Source organism: Zonotrichia albicollis, chromosome 10, assembly GCF_047830755.1.
Source record: "Zonotrichia albicollis isolate bZonAlb1 chromosome 10, bZonAlb1.hap1, whole genome shotgun sequence".
Taxonomy (NCBI): domain Eukaryota; kingdom Metazoa; phylum Chordata; class Aves; order Passeriformes; family Passerellidae; genus Zonotrichia; species Zonotrichia albicollis.
In genome coordinates, this window is record NC_133828.1 from 16,249,829 (window position 1) to 16,265,966 (window position 16,138).

The 16,138-nt window shown below is 38.7% G+C and overlaps 1 protein-coding gene across 1 annotated transcript in view; it reads right to left on the reverse strand.

The window, feature by feature from the left end:
• Positions 1 to 15,869, reverse strand: part of COL5A2 (collagen type V alpha 2 chain) — a 129,565-nt gene extending 113,696 nt beyond the window's left edge. Inside the window, exon 1 of the mRNA XM_074548171.1 lies at positions 15,815 to 15,869. The gene's annotated coding sequence lies outside the window, so the exon portion shown is untranslated. The remainder of the gene's footprint in view (positions 1 to 15,814) is intronic.
• Positions 15,870 to 16,138: the final 269 nt, after the last annotated feature.

Consider the following 16,138-nt stretch of genomic DNA (forward strand, 5'->3'; position numbering starts at 1 on the left):
GTCATGTAAATAAAAAATGTAGCAATTGTGCAACGCTATTTTCTAAACTGACGTTTCACTGAATTTGTGTCCTGTTTGCTATGTGAAATGGCAAATATTTTTACATTCTGTAAAAACAGATGTCATTTCTCTTTCTTGAAAACCTATGTAATGGATTTCTAATATATAGTACTTATATTTACCTTTATATTATTTATATTGTTACAGATAGTTTTGGTAGATCATCTTGTTCCCCAGTTATTATTAATTGTTGTTAAATAGATTTCAATCCACCTTATTTTTAACCTGGAAGTCAACTGGCTTTTCTACAGTTCTGATCTTCAAATGATTTTGATTTGTACCCATCACTGACAGATTATGTCAAAAATCTATGCTTCCAAGCAAAATTTTGTCCAAGTTACACAGGTTGGACAAGTTTGATTCTCTGATGGAATTTTTCCAACCCATGCTTATAGAAGAGATGCCTTTCACATGTGCAGCCACGCATGATAAAAGGAAACAGCTGTGTGCCCTCCAACAGGAGACTCTGAATGATCAAACATTGGCATTTCAGAGCAGGCAGTAGTAGGGGATCCTCTGACTGCAGTGATGCAGTGGATCTGAAACGATGTCATGTGAGACCGAGCTTGGAGCAATGCAAAGCTGCCTACTGGCATCCTCGGGGATCACAGCTGGATTTTCACTGCAGGGAAAGCACAAACTGCCTATTCCACTTACTGCTGGGTTGCCAAAATTTTGACTCTATTTTTGAGGTACCCCCATTTCTTGGGAAGTCTGACTGCCATTAAGAGTACTTAATATTAAGCTCAAAGAGAAGTGCAAGTGGGCATCTTCATTTCAATGTACAAAAAAGCTGTTACGGAGTTTCATGTGTTTTTACAATTACATGGATTAGCAGCTTTCAGTCCCTAAAATAGCTGCATCTGTCATCATTTAGGCTCCTACCAAAGTAGTCTGGTATTCCAGAGTGGTTAAGCTTCTCCACAACTATGTTCAAGTGAAGGAAATGAAAAAGATGAGGAAAGAACCACCTTATTTTATATATGCGCAGCCCCAGACATTCTAAAATATCCTTTTTTCTGTAAAGAACAGTTAACTTGTCCTAGCTTTTTAATATGTTTTCAAGAAACAGCGGAGATTGTACCCTTTTGAAATCTGCTGGTTTAGAAATGTAAATTTCTAAGATTTATAGATACAGTTTATATCTTTGTATAGGAAAAAAACCAGGGCATTTAGTTCTGGACAATGGGAGATGGAATCAAACAGAAAGAGGGCAGGTTCAGCTTAGGTATTAGGAAGAAATTCTTTACTGTGAGGGTGGTGAGGCCCTGGCACAGATTGCCCAGAGAAGCTGTGGATTCCCCATCCCTGAAAGTGTTCAAGGCCAGGATGGATGGAGCTTGGAGCAGCCTGGGATAGTGGAAGGTGTCCCTGCACATGGCAGAGGAGTTGGAACAAGGTAACATTTAAGGTCTCTTCTAACCCAAACCATTCTATGATTCTGTGAAAAAATAAATTGGAGTAGGTTCTATCTTGCACACCTCTTGACTTTAAAAGTACCTACAACATTTTAAACTAGGTGTGGCAGGCATATTTCATTGCCTAATTAATAAAATACTTTTGCTGAGAAAACGTGGGCAAGAACTCAACCTCATACACATCTTTAAAACGTAAATTGGTATAAACTCTAAATTATGTGTCCAAACTCTCAATACTGCTAAAAAATTCATTCAAAAGTTTGAAACCTGAACCTTAAGGGGAACACTGCACTATGAGCAGAATGAAAAGTTTGGAACAAACTTCTGAGCACAGCCCCTTCCTCTGGAGGAGCTGGAGAGCCTTGTCCTGCTGCAAGGAAGCAAAGCAGAGTCACCTCCTGACTGTCAGCTGCCATGAACTGGACACACTCTGATGATTGTTTCTCCTATGCTGCTTTTGGACAGACTTTTCTGGGTGCTTACAACAATTTCTCCAGACTAAGGGAGCATCTCTCCACCTTCAAGGCACCTGTCATCAAATTTCCTAAAACTGCACCTCTCCCACCATCTTTTTTTTTTTTTTTGATAACTACCTTTTATCAGCACAGATCAACCATAAACAACTCACTTCACAGACCACTGCAGCATTAACATTTCCCATATTTAATTCTCCATTTGAGCAAGACAGTTGTGTTACAATGTTACCTCACCGTTCTCTTGGCTATTAATAACATTGTACTCCATGTAACAAAAAGTTAATTGCAATATCAAGGCAGTCATGAAACTATTCAAGAGTTTAACTAAAGTCATCTTACAAAGTGACATTTTGGTGTGGTTAATGATAGAAAAATTGTTAGCTCTGTCTCATTAAAAACCAGATCTCCGCAGAATGATTTGCAGAGACACAGAAAATATATAATTTAATTTTATTTCTGTCTCTAAAACACCTACAGAACTTCAGAGCAACTGTTGTGCCCAATTACCAATGCCAATAAAGTAAAATTACATTTCAATTATTTGTTTCAAGCTCTCTTTTGAGAACAACCTTCTCTATCCAGGCAGTAATGAATTCATACTGCCTTTCCCAGCCAGCATAAGGAGCTTAGTGTAGAAATTATGGATATCTTCATGTAGAGTAGGAAATAAAAAACTCTTGCTTTTCCCAAAGCCATTGTTAATGCATTTTGAAGATTGCATTTTACCCTTTGAGAACACAGCTTTGCTCTCCAAGATGAAATCTCACTAGCGCCACTGAAATAAGTGCAGTTACCAATCTGCAAAATCAGCATAAGCAAGAAAATGAGGTCTGTTAGGGCCAAGTGTTTCACATTAAACATTGCTGGCATAAAATGTCTCCAGTGTTCATTTCCTTCAAGAAAGGAGCAGGATGTGACTCAAAGCACAAGTCATTTAACAGCGCACTGAAGCGCTTTGCATTTCTAGTTTGAGTCTAAAAGGCATTTGAGGAGCAGACTAAGAACAGAACTTAATTAAAGTATTAATAGTACCTCCCTGACAGTACAATCTTTAAATGTGGTCCATTTAAAGTGTTCTCCATTGTTTAAACATATATAGGCTGTGAATCTTCAGTGCTCATGGACTGCTGCCATTTCAAGGTATTAAGAATGAACTTCCATTCACCATGTACTGAATTCTGAATTCTGCACAAACCTGTTTCAAGCCCTGCATTTTGACAGAATATGCCAAAAAAAATTTGAGCAATGCTATCCTGAAAACCACTGCACTTGCTAAATATAGATCACTCTAAATTTAACACATCAGGGACACATCTAAAACTGCAACTTAAAAGTCAGCTGCACAGCAATATAGCACATGATAGTAAAATTATAGGGCAAATATGACACATCATGTCTAAAGTGCCTCAGAAGCTCCTCAGGAGACTTTCATATGAACAACCCTGTCTGCTTCAAACAATAAATGACCCATCACTCTACAATAATTTTCAGAGTATCCTGAGTAACCTAAGTATCCTGCTCAAAATGCAACCTTTTTACTGTGGCAGCTGGGTTTTATTTTTCTTTTTGCCTAGAATATTGTAATTTTAGCATTGCTTAAGATAATGAGTACCTTTCACATGCATCTGACTACCCCTTACATCATTACAGACAAGGCCAGTAGTTGCTGGTCTGATGATTCACCATCAGCCATGCTTTTCCACTGTAAAAAATGAACACACTAGCCAGTCAAGAGGGAAGAAGCACTTATGCTAGTGTTAAGAGTAGCAGAAATGTCAAAGAATTGTAAATTTTATTAAATCTTTTCACAGTAAACATGAGGCCTGTATGCTATCACGGTGTCTGAAGCAGCTTATTTACCTACACTGCAAAGGAGACACCAGCAACCTGAATGAATTTTTAAGATCATGAATTTTTAATGAATTTGCTCTATTTTGTAAAAGCCACCCACCTTGTACACACCAGCTTGACCTTTCATCTCTCATAACCCTGTCCAAGATTACTATACTTTGATTTTCTAAGTTACCAATATTATTTACCCTAATTGTGTTAAAATAAATGTGAGCTTATTTAGGTGCCTATAAAAAGTAATTCTGGAGAGAAAAGGGAACTAGAGGGTTCATAAAGAAACATAAAAATTTTGACTGGTAGGCTTGTAACTCAAATGCCTACCAGTCAAGTTGACTCCAGCAATGATGGATAGTTAAATTGTGGGATTACTACATAGGCAATCTATGGTTTCAAAATTATTTTCTAGTGAACAAGTGTTATTAGTACATAAACTGTCATAACTATCCATCAAAAGATGCCCTGGAGGCTGAAACATGCTTTAAAGTTGTCTCTCTGAATTAGGGTAAGTAAATTCACAGCTTGATCTATACCTGTTCAAACTGGGTCTGTTCTCATAAAAGATAAATTTTATTTTTTAGTACTATCAACATGACATATCTCACAAGTATTATGTCTGGTTAAATTAAAAAAAAAAATCTGAGTCCTTACTGTCCTGACAGAATCTCCTTAATTCCCAACCATTTTGCCTAATAATGCTGCCAAATTAGAATTTTCCATTCACAAAATTCACTCACCCTACATGAATATATACACTCTACATACACATATTTATACACACATAGAATCCATACAAACAGAAGTATGAGGGCAGCATCTAACAGGGAAACACTCCTGGTCCCTTAAGAGTGCCAATGGCTAAACAGCTTTAGCAGCCACAAAAATTCCACCCCTGTACCAAAGACCATCCCAGTGGTACCAATCATTTAGAGAACTGCTCACCTGGTGATCTCCATGGCAATAATTGTTCAGACAAAAGTCCTGGGGATCTGAGGAACCACCCAAATGAAGGAGGGAGAAGATCCATTGAGCCACACAGTGCCATCATCTACCAAACCACCACAGTACACAACTCCCTGAACATTCATTGCCTGTACCATGCCCTCCTGTATTTTCACATTAAGTTTTGAATGCATTAATTTCCTGTCAAGACCCTGATCCACAGCCTGCTACATCTCACAAAACCTGGAGATTAAACTGATACATTTTATAATTCTTTTTTTTATATATATACTTTTCCTCTGTGATGGTTAGAGGATAGCCCTTGTATGTTTTTTCCTTCCCTTCACCACAAAATTCTGTTTCAGAATGTAAATTCAATCTGTGTATTCTCCACACTCATTTTACTAGACATTCAGAATAGAAACCATTCACTCAATACTTCCCCAAACCTTCTGCATTACAAGACTGACAGCTTTTCTGGTTTGATGTTGAAAATCACAATATTTTGTTTATCAGCAATATGATAAAATACAAAAAACAGAATAGACTCACATTGTCATATTCCAAATAAATTTTAGAGTAATTTAAGACTCCTTGGCTCTTAGAAGTTTTCAAATACAAATCCCAGGAAAATTCCTTTCACTCACTTTCCTACACGAGTAGCTAAAGGTGTGCAAATATAGGAGTGGCAAATTCCAGAGGAACTTCAAATAGACTCTTCTATTTAATCATATTTATCATAAGATGGTACTAATCCTTCCTTGGGGCCATGTATTTTAAAGCTATATTTGGATACTGAGAAATTTTTGCTTGCAGGGAATGTAAACTATCATTGGCCTGATTTTTAATTTAAAGTGATTTTGGAACTTGCCTGCTTCCATACCCACTCAGATGGATTCTGACATAAGTCTGAAACAACTTCTTTCCCAGTAGAAAGAAAAAAAAGAAATTGCTTAAGCTTTCAGGCATCTCTTGAGTGAGAACTCTCAGCATAATCCAAGGGTGAAATGCTATCACTGTGAAAGTCCTACTTGCATCTGATATGCCCAGACTTTTAACCACTGTCCATTTCTCTGACAATGACAAGAGTTTATAAATAATTGAATTCTGCAGGCATCTAGCAACAATTAACATAAGTCTGGGGCTAGGGTACAAAAATACATACTGAATAACCCTTCTATTATCAAGGAAATATTCAATTACCATCATCTATTTCTTATTTTCATTCTGTTGTAAAATTGATTATCAACATAAAACCATGCCAGAAGCACATATGCCAAAGAAATCTGTTTGTAAATTTGACTGCCAAAGAGCAGTTGCTTTCTTAAACCTTGGGGAAATGGGAAAACGAAATCTATTGAAAACTAGAGATAAGGAACTTCAATTTCCCTCACATCCAACTAAAAATAGTGTAGAAGCAGCAGCATGGCAATGGTTCTACAATTGTTATTTTTCTGTAACAGTAGAAACACACATTCACAACACACTGTCTTGTGCCACTGTCTGCAAATGTCCTTCAAATCAGGAGCCTCTGTTGAATTGCATGTCTTTTTCTCTTTTCACTAAAACAAATATTTTCCTTCCTGAGAGGCTGTTGTATAGTTTCTTATTGTCTCATTCAAAGGAGCCAGTTTGGAATAAGCAAAGACAAAATGCAGGGCTGGAAAAGATGGTCAGTCACATCCTGCTAAAGATGTGGACACACCTTAGTTGGTCCATGACAAGCAATGTAGATTTCCTTCAGGTAAAACTACAATGACTGCTTCTTTGAAGCATGTCTTCAAAAGTTAAAGTCTGCTGCAAAACCTAAAAGACACTTTTGGATGGAGAGAGAAGTTTCTCTCCTTGCAGTATCCTCAGGCTGAGAGATGCCAGGTCTCCTCTGCTTTCCCTCACAGAGATTGCCAGCTCCTATATAATAGTACTTCATTTTACACTTGATACTTCTAGACATTATTACAAAAGAATTTTCTGCCAATTTTCTCTTCAGTATTTAACTTCATAGAGAGAGAAAAAAATTCTCTAAGGCCAAAATCATGCTCAAAAATGAGGGGAAAAAAAGAAAATAATTTGCAATTTCAGAAAATTTGGTGGGGGTTAAACATCCATGCTATGCAACACAAAACAATGAGAAGCTGCTGTGTTATCACAGTAGGAAGATTATTTAGGCATAGGCATGAAGACACTTAAACTGTGCATACTGCATGTACTTGTGCACAGGAGCGAGCCTGCAGTGGGTGGATGCTTTATTCAGGCAAGAGTTACCCATCTGTAACTGCGGGAGGGAGTTGGCAGATGGAGCTCTGGAGTTCCCTGCTGGAATCTGGCCAGGGCACTGCTGTAAGCAGCCCCTCTGTTCTGAAAGGCAGATGGAGAACTTGCATGTCAGATGCTAAAGCTGTTAAAGAGCACTGAGCCACCAGAGACTGATTCCCACTGCTTTGTTCTTTGCAGACCTATTTCTACCTGATGGAGGTCTGTGTAAAACTCCCACCTCTCTAAGACAACAGCTTCATAAACTGCTTCTGTACAAGTATGAAGAACAGTAAGGACACAATGCAGTTTTGATTCTGGTTTTTAGATTGGAATAACCTAAAAATCTTTTCACAACCATGTGGTAGGTCTCAATATTTCAAATAAAAAAAATCCCACTGAATTAATATTTCTTTAAAACTCTAAAGAATCATTATTATAAAATGCCTGCACTTCTAATCATAGAAACTAATTTATAATAAAAACCAAAACTGGGGGGGGGGGGTGTTGCTAATTTTTTTCCCAAATCATTATCCTCCACCAAGTGATTTAGTGATATATAAATAAAGAGGAACAGCTAATATGTAAAGCAGGAAACATTTCATAAAAGGAAAGCACTTTGCAATTCACTCAGGCTTTGTTCCTTTAGGGCTTTGCTCATGTGCATCCCTAAGCAGGGAGCACAGACACAGGGGACATGGTTTCCTTCTGTTATCCTGCTTTCTCATGGCCATGTCAAGTGAAGGGTTGCTCAGCCTGGATTCCAGACAGAGAGAACTCTGCAAGTTCCCCTTGTAGCCAAAGCACAGCATAACTGCTGCCACCTCTACTGCTCAGACACAGCCTCTGTTTCACACAGAAACTATTTGGAAAAGATGAGAGAGTTTTCAGTAGGAGCAGGGAACTTTTTTTTTCATTCATTGGAGACTAAACACAGACCTTTTGGAACACAGCTTTGACACTGGATGAAAGTAATAGCTGCAATCATAAAGCCTAGCTATTCTTTCAGCTCACATGGAAAACTTGTACAAAGTAAATGGTTATTTTGTGAGCTTCTCAGATTGGAGCAAAAAGCATGTCCTGAGTGGCTGTTAGCCTGGAGAAAGTGCTTGCTTTGTCCTTTAGCTGCTAAGCAGAGGTTATGCAATAAGATATGCTCCTCCAGAAATGTGTTTCCCTGCTCATAGAACCTGAAACCTCTGGCCTGCTCTAATATACTGCATTTCTCTGCCTTCTGCTTTTCAGCCAGAGAAGATAATCTATCCAATCACATAGAAAAGCAACATCTCAATGGAGAAAATTCTCCTCAATGTAGGTTATGCAGACATGCAGTAAACTTCTCTCCATCCAAGCCCTCTCTGTGCTTCGCTCTCTGGAGCACTTGCATTGCAGCAGCTCCTCTTCCTCACACTGGCCCTGCCCGCTTCAGCCACCAGGCCTTTATTGGGACACCAGCCATTCTTTTTCTCAGCACAGTAACACTGCAATTCATGATTCTTTAAGGAAAAAGGAATAGAAAAAGCTGTACATTAAAGTCCAAAATACACTGGAAAAGAGAAATAAGCCATAGCTCACTGACCACAGAAACAAATGACTTGGCTTGGGAAAACTGCTGAGACAGTGGCCTCAGCTGCCTGGGGCAACTGGAATATTCAGTAATCATCTCCTCAGCTGGCACAGTTCACACAGAATTTTAAGGAAACACAAACCAACAGTTCACTTTTCTTTAAGAGCTACAAGAGAAATTGCAGTGGACTTCAATTCAATTCAGGAGCAGCTCAGACAACACGAAGCTAAGAATAATAGTCTTATCAGCTACTTCCAGAGAAGACACATATTTTATTTATACTAAAAATGCAATTGAGAAACCAAAGTTTTAGAGCAAACTAAACACTTTTCAGTGTTGTTACAAGAAGTGACATCCCTGGGCACAGATGGAAGTTTGCAGTTCGAGCTGGCCACAAACCACTTGCAGATGCTGTTTTACACACCCACCTGTAATGTCCATATTGTGCATGCACTTATGCATAAACAGCAAAGTATTTCCAACCTACATAAAAGCTCTCTCTAAAGAAAGTGTCCCCTTAACAGTGTTTGTTAACAGTTTAAGTCCAAATATTTTCTGGACTGCAAACCTAGTTAATATTAATGAAAAATATATTTAAAGCATGAAACACATATGTATTTCAAGTCCATGCATCTATGTAAATATGATATTTATATAATAATTAGTAAAAACCTGTGGGGGCCTGAATACATGTTGTATTGTAAGACCTATGTGGTTCTAAGTTACTCTAAACGAGCTGCAGCTGCAGGGTCCTTAGTTGGGCAGCAGCTGTGGCTCGTGAGGGTAACTGAGATAAATAGGGGTGGGTCGAGAGCCCAGGAGGAGCCCCTGAGAAGATAGAAGAAGAGCCCCAGCAGAGAGGGAAGAACAACGCTGCAGCCAAACAGAGAGAGAGAGAAGGTATGGAAGATAGAAGAAGAGCCCCGGCAGAGAGGGAAGAACAAAGCTGCAGCCAAAGAGAGAGAGAAGGTATGGAATCCCCCGGACAGCCGAGAGCTGTGACAGCCTGAGAGCTGGGACTTTACGTGTATGGCAGCCAAAGAGAGAGAGAGAGAAGGTATGGAATCCCCTGGACAGCCGAGAGCTGTGATAGCCTGAGAGCTGGGACTTTGGAGTATCAGCCTGAGAGCTGGGAGGACTATGATAGAAGATAAGACAGCCGAGAGCTGTGACAGCCTGAGAGCTGGAACTGTATGTATATTGTTATTGTATAATTGTTAAAAGAAAAGGGGGAAATGTGGGGGCCTGAATACATGTTGTATTGTAAGATCTGTGTGTGTCTAGGTTACTCCAAACGAGCTGCAGCTGCAGGGTCCTTAGTTGGGCAACAGCTGTAGCTCGTGAGGGTAACTGAGATAAATAGGGGTGGGTCGAGAGCCCAAGAGGAGCCCCTGAGAAGATTGCTGCAGAGAAAGGAGAAGAGCCTGAGAGCTGGGACTGCAGCGAAGATTACAACAATTGGTGACCCCGTGTGAAGATGAACATGCAGCCAAACATCGAGAGAGAGAAGGTATGGAATTCCCCCGGACAGCCGAGAGCTGTGGCAGCCGAGAGCTGGGACTATGGAATAGCAGCCAGTGAGCTGGGACTTTGGAATATCAGCCTGAGAGCTGGGACTTTGGAGTAGCAGCCAGAGAGCTGGGACTATAAAAGATAGGACAGCCGAGAGCTGTGGCAGCCTGAGAGCTGGGACTGTAGAACATAATATGGCCTTTGAATTAAGGAGCTGTAGCAGCAGAAAGCTGCAAGAATATGGCCTTTAAGAAAAAGAGCCTTGGAACATCTAAGGACAGCCGAGAGCTGTGGCAGCCTGAGAGCTGGGACTGTACAGGGATATGTATATATTCTATGGTTACATCTAAGACAGCCGAGAGCTGTGGCAGCCTGAGAGCTGGAACTGTATGTATATTGTTATTGTGTAATTGTTAAAAGAAAAGGGGGGAAATGTGGGGGCCTGAATACATGTTGTATTGTAAGACCTATGTGGTTCTAAGTTACTCTAAACGAGCTGCAGCTGCAGGGTCCTTAGTTGGGCAGCAGCTGTGGCTCGTGAGGGTAACTGAGATAAATAGGGGTGGGTCGAGAGCCCAAGAGGAGCCCCTGAGAAGATTGCTGCAGAGAAAGGAGAAGAGCCTGAGAGCTGGGACTGCAGCGAAGATTACAACAAAAACCCACAAGTATTTAGGACATTTATTCTGCAGTATGCTGCTTAGATGAATAATTTATCATCACATCCTTGGAATACTCATACCTCTGACTTTATAATATCATAATTTTATGTCCTTTATGGCATGTCTCCTGCTAGATCACATCACTGTAAGTATTTTGTCAACTGCTACAAATCTAGAGTCACTGAAGAGTTAAGTCTGATGGCATAGAAAATATGTCAGAAAGCCTTTAGAGTGTGCTGTTCATGTTGCAGGAACTCTTCAAATTGCTTCCAGACAGTGCTATTTTTATGATGCCATCATAAAAGCAAATCCTATCCTACCCATTCATGACTTGAGTGCAGCTTTAGATGAAAACTGCATGTGTCATAAATCAATCTTTGCCCAAACTGCTGAACAAAATCTCAGACAGAAGTTCAGATAAAGCATTAAGGAGGTCAGAACAGGAATAGTCAAAGTCCTCTCCAGTCCTCACTTTTAAATTCCACTCTTACTTTCTGTGGGAACTGTTCATCTTAATTTCTGGAGGTTTTTGTTTTTCATTTTTTTCCTCAGTAAGTCAATCAGAACATGAGCAGCAGTTGCACAAAAAAACCCAAGAAGTTCTGACAGCTATCAGCTGCTCAGGAGTGAAAGGGAAGAGTAGCAAGGGAGGACCAGGCAGGCAGACACTGCAAATGTTTTTGCTGTTCCTGTTACGGTTTCTGCATTACTGTTTTACTTGGTCTGACATGACTGGATTTTCCTAAAGCAATTTTCCAGGCCTGCATGGGGCCTTGAAGTTTCCCCTCTGTCAGTAACACACAGCACTTGTGCACAGGAATAACCTGGAACTACTGCCAACACCCAGCAGAAGGAGAGCCATACCTACAGTATTAATTTCTCCCATATAGTTTCCACTGCATAATTCATAGACAGGTCTTTGTCTTTCATACCAAAGCACTGCTCCATCAGCCTTTTACAGAGTGAAGGAAAAGTGTCCTTTTACTCATCTCTAGAGTAGCAGTGGAAACATGAGCCAGGGCAAAGCTCCAGGCATCAGAAATCCGTGAGATCACTGCCCATATGGGTTTTCAAAGCATTACATCAAAGGCACTTAATTCCCAGTTAACTCTGAGAATTAGATTATAATACACAGTGTATAAGAAGGGAACTAGAGTAATTTACAAGTGCCTTTAAAATTTTTTCCTCTGATGACTGCAAAGTTAGTTGTCAGCAATTGTCACCCAGGAAGTGATTAGCAGCTCAAGGTGACAACAGCTCCCACACCACTGCCAAAAAGGGGTGTGGGGAAGCACTGCTTCTTTGGGATTTGGCATTGTGTTCTCTGCGGCATTCCCCTCTCCACCTTTCTAATTTTACAGTGTTCTTGTCCTACAGGTATGGAGTATTTATAAAATTTCTTCACCCCAAAAATACACTCTAGAATATATATTAAATTTCACTTTTCCAAGAATGCTCATGGAAATAGTCTGTTCACGATTTAACCCACTGTGAAAACAAAACCCTTAATAAACAGGCAAAATTGTTGGTTTGTCAGCCTAATCAAAAAAAGAGCAATTTTACCCAGAGTTTTAGTATGTATATTCTGTTTGCTTATATGTTTATTAAACTGGGAGAATGCATGATTCAGTCACTTTGAGTTTTCACATCAAAAATAGCATATCATGGGTTTACAACACTACAGAACCTCAGGTTTAAGTTGGTTTTGGGTTAGGTTTTTTGGGGTGTGGGGTGCGTGCATTTATTTATTTTTTTAAACTACAGAACACTGATATCAGCAGTTCAGCTGGTTTGGAATTTTGTTGTTGCTTAGGTTATTTTGGCTGTTGCTCTCTTTACAAGTTCTCTCATAATTTTTCATCAGTGTAATTCTTAAAATAGTTTTTTTTGCCACAGTTTATTAATCATTTTCACAAACAGTGATTTTAGAAGCTACAAATAAAGGTGCTTTCTGAATGTTCCAGTCATTGCACAAGCTTGCAGGGAGCCATGCAGCCCTTTCCCAATACTCAAATGTACTCTGGGAAGTTTTCAAAGAATAGGAGTTTAGTGTTCAACTACAGCTGAATTTCAATGGGAATACCTCACCACACAGCTGTGAAAGTGTTCCTCACAAAACCCAGTAGAATTCAGAAGTGCTTTAGAAAGACATCATCCAGTTAAAACAGCAAAACCTTAATTTTTTTAGAATAAAATTTCTCAAAACAAAAAAAAATGTTTTATATGACTTTTCAGTAAAACATTATGTGAGAGAATGTGCAAACTATAGCCTAACAAATATGGAGGAAATGTAGGAAAAAAACCCACCTTTTTTTTTTCCTTTGAAGATAACAAAGTTTCTCTTTTCCTTTCCCATTTATTATTTGGCCTTAAAATCTGATGTCTCTCTTTTCGCAAGCCTCTTCTCTCTTCTCCTCTGCTGCATAACTTAAAGAGTCCAAACTACCCGATGAGAATCACAGCTAAGAAAAAACCCAAACATCTGTGCAGCATGGAAAGCATCAAACCTGCAGTGACTTACTGTAATGCTTAAAGTGCCTATTAAGTTCCTATGAAAGGAGAGAGGGAACAAAAAAAACATGAGATCAAACTTTATGAGCATAAAGTTTAGATTATTTTGCTCCACTTTGTAGAAATACAGAACAAATTAATACAATTTTAACTCTGCAAGTTTTCTAGCAGGCAGGAGTTGCAAAGAGTGCATTACTATGACTGATGTTACAAATGAGACTTCCTCATTCTGGCCAATTTTAAATGATAGTTTTTCTGGAAGCCATAAGAACCATGTACCAAAGCCTGGATTCACTGAAGCAGCTGGGATCAAGTGTAGTTGCTACCATTCTTTAATCATTCCATAGAGCATCTCTGTCACAAAGCCAGGAAGCCAAAGCAGAATTCAAGATGTTAAGACAGACTTGAAAGGCTAATGCAAACAATTTGTGCAAGCTTTAGTGCTTTCCAAATTAATAAAACACAACCGTTCTTAGATACTGCTCCTATAAAATGCCCAATTATATCTTTATAACTTACAAAACTCTATATAAACAGGATTGTCATTTTGATCCAAAATCTGTAAAATCAATTTTCTTGGGTAAATGCAGTTCAGTGACACCACACAGGCCTGCAGAAAGAAACTCAAAGAGGCATTTTAGATAACCCTTCAAAAACTGGTCACATTTTTTGCGACACAAATGCTGACACATACAAAAAAATTTCAACTAGTTACTGATTTTACAGTTTTTACCACTGATCCCTTAGCATTGTACATACTGGGTGATTTACCAGCCCCAGAGGCACAGGGAGTTTACCTGTGGGATTTTTTGTGTCACATCTCTGATTCATAAACTTCGGCAACTGGCCTGCAACACTGTGTTCTTAAAATCTTTAACAGAGAACAATAAAAATTCCACTCCTCAAGATTTATCACAGCCCTAAACTGGCATCTCTGAAGAGTTCTGCTGGTTCTAATAAAGATAGAAAAGGTCAGAACTGATATTGGAATTGGTGGCAACACCACTCACATTTCTCTAGATTTCTGGAATCTAGAGGATTTGGTAATTTTTTGGTAATTTTTACCAAGTGCTCAAGTCCTATCACATTAGTAGAAATCTCACCCAAAAAAAAAAGTAGAATTTTGCAGAGAAAGCTCTTTATGGTAATTTCAAAAAGATAAAAGTAATTTATTTTGTAATTTCTATTACTGCTCTAGTTAATATCAATTTATTTTTTTTCTGAAAAATATATGAGGGCAAGATTTGAAACTGCAGATACTCTGTCACAAGTAAGTTCTATGAGGGCACACATCACAAAAATCTGGTTCAAAGATATATATATACTCAGGTGGGGTCTTTTTTGGATTTTGAGGGGGCAGGGTTTGATGTGGATTTTTTTTTTTTTTGGTTTGTTGGGGTTTTTTGTTGTTGCTGTTTTTCAAAGCAAGTGAAATACATAAAAAAACAAAGCCACCTGAATCACTTCTCAGGAACAGGAAGAGATCAACTCCTCCACTTGGCAGTTGATTGATTTTGGTTTTTCCTTTAACATTTGGCACGTTTAGAAGTCCAGGTCAAAGACAGTGCATCCAAGGGTTCCTTGCCCAAGCTCTTTGTGAAGGCTACAATTCACCTGCCTTTACCCTCCAGCTGACACAGCTGCATGCTGCTGGAGAAGGCTTCTCCTGACTGCTTGTGGAAAAGCTCCTAGAGTGCCTGGCACACTTTTTCAACTCCACCTAGTACCACCTGGTTTGTGAATTAACCTCTAAGCAACCTGGATGATTCAGAGCTGTCATTAAAATTTATTTTTGCTAACAAGTAAGCACATTATTTCTTGGCTGCTGTGAAAAATAATCACAGAAATGCAATCAGTTGCAGATGTAAAGCCAGATTTTTAATTAACATTTTGCAATTATTGGTTGCTATACCTTTTCAAAGCCGTCTTTTCTCAGCAGTTAATTATTCTTAAAAAGACACCTTTCTGGCATAGGTTTGCTAAGACATTACCCAATTTGAAAAAAAAAATCTCTCAAGTAACCTCTAGTGTTCAAAAAAGGACAAATTTTAAAAGGGTGGGGTTTAGCATAAAAAGATCCATTTAATACTGGAAGACATGAAATGCAATGCTGGCTGTTATAATGAAATGCAGCTTTTATATTTTTAATCTAACATTCAGATCTTTATTTTTCAGCACCTTTGAGAGCTGTTTTTACTTGAGATCAGTGAGTCTTCTCTTTCACCCATTACATGGAAGTGAAAGTTGGAAGAATGCAGTAGGTTCTGTAAATATAGAAAGGTATCAGTGCCCCTGGATTCATCTCTGTGAAGCCATAGAACAGGATTTTGTTCAATGAGTAAAAGAAGGTAATTTTAACTGGAAAAGGGGAGGGGGGAAAGCCATATTAATATTAACAATGTAAAGCAGGTAACCCTTTACAGAAATTGAGCTCTAGCCATTCCAGAAGTTAGTAGTATTAGGCATCATTAACTCAGCCTCAATAAAATCATTTCTATTGCACACTATGCTGAAGTCTTAAACATTTGAAGACTATAATAAGAATCACAAAATATTTCTGCTACTTACTGCATCCAATCTCTCCTTCAGAATAAAAATTCCATCACCCAGATCCAATCTTTTTTATCAATATAGATCTTTCTTGTAAAGTAGATCAAATCTGCTGATAAAAATTTCCAGTTACAACATTGTATTTAAAAAATTACATTTTGTTTTCAAACAACTGATTCTTCCCCTCTGTAATGGCTGTTTCATAAACATGTTTATGCATACAAGATGATTTTCAGGACTCAGATCAGGAGACCTGCTCCTTTCACACCACACAATAAATCCATCACTGTGATTGCCAAACTTTGTCACAGCAGATGGATGTTGTGTTTTATATGGAATGTG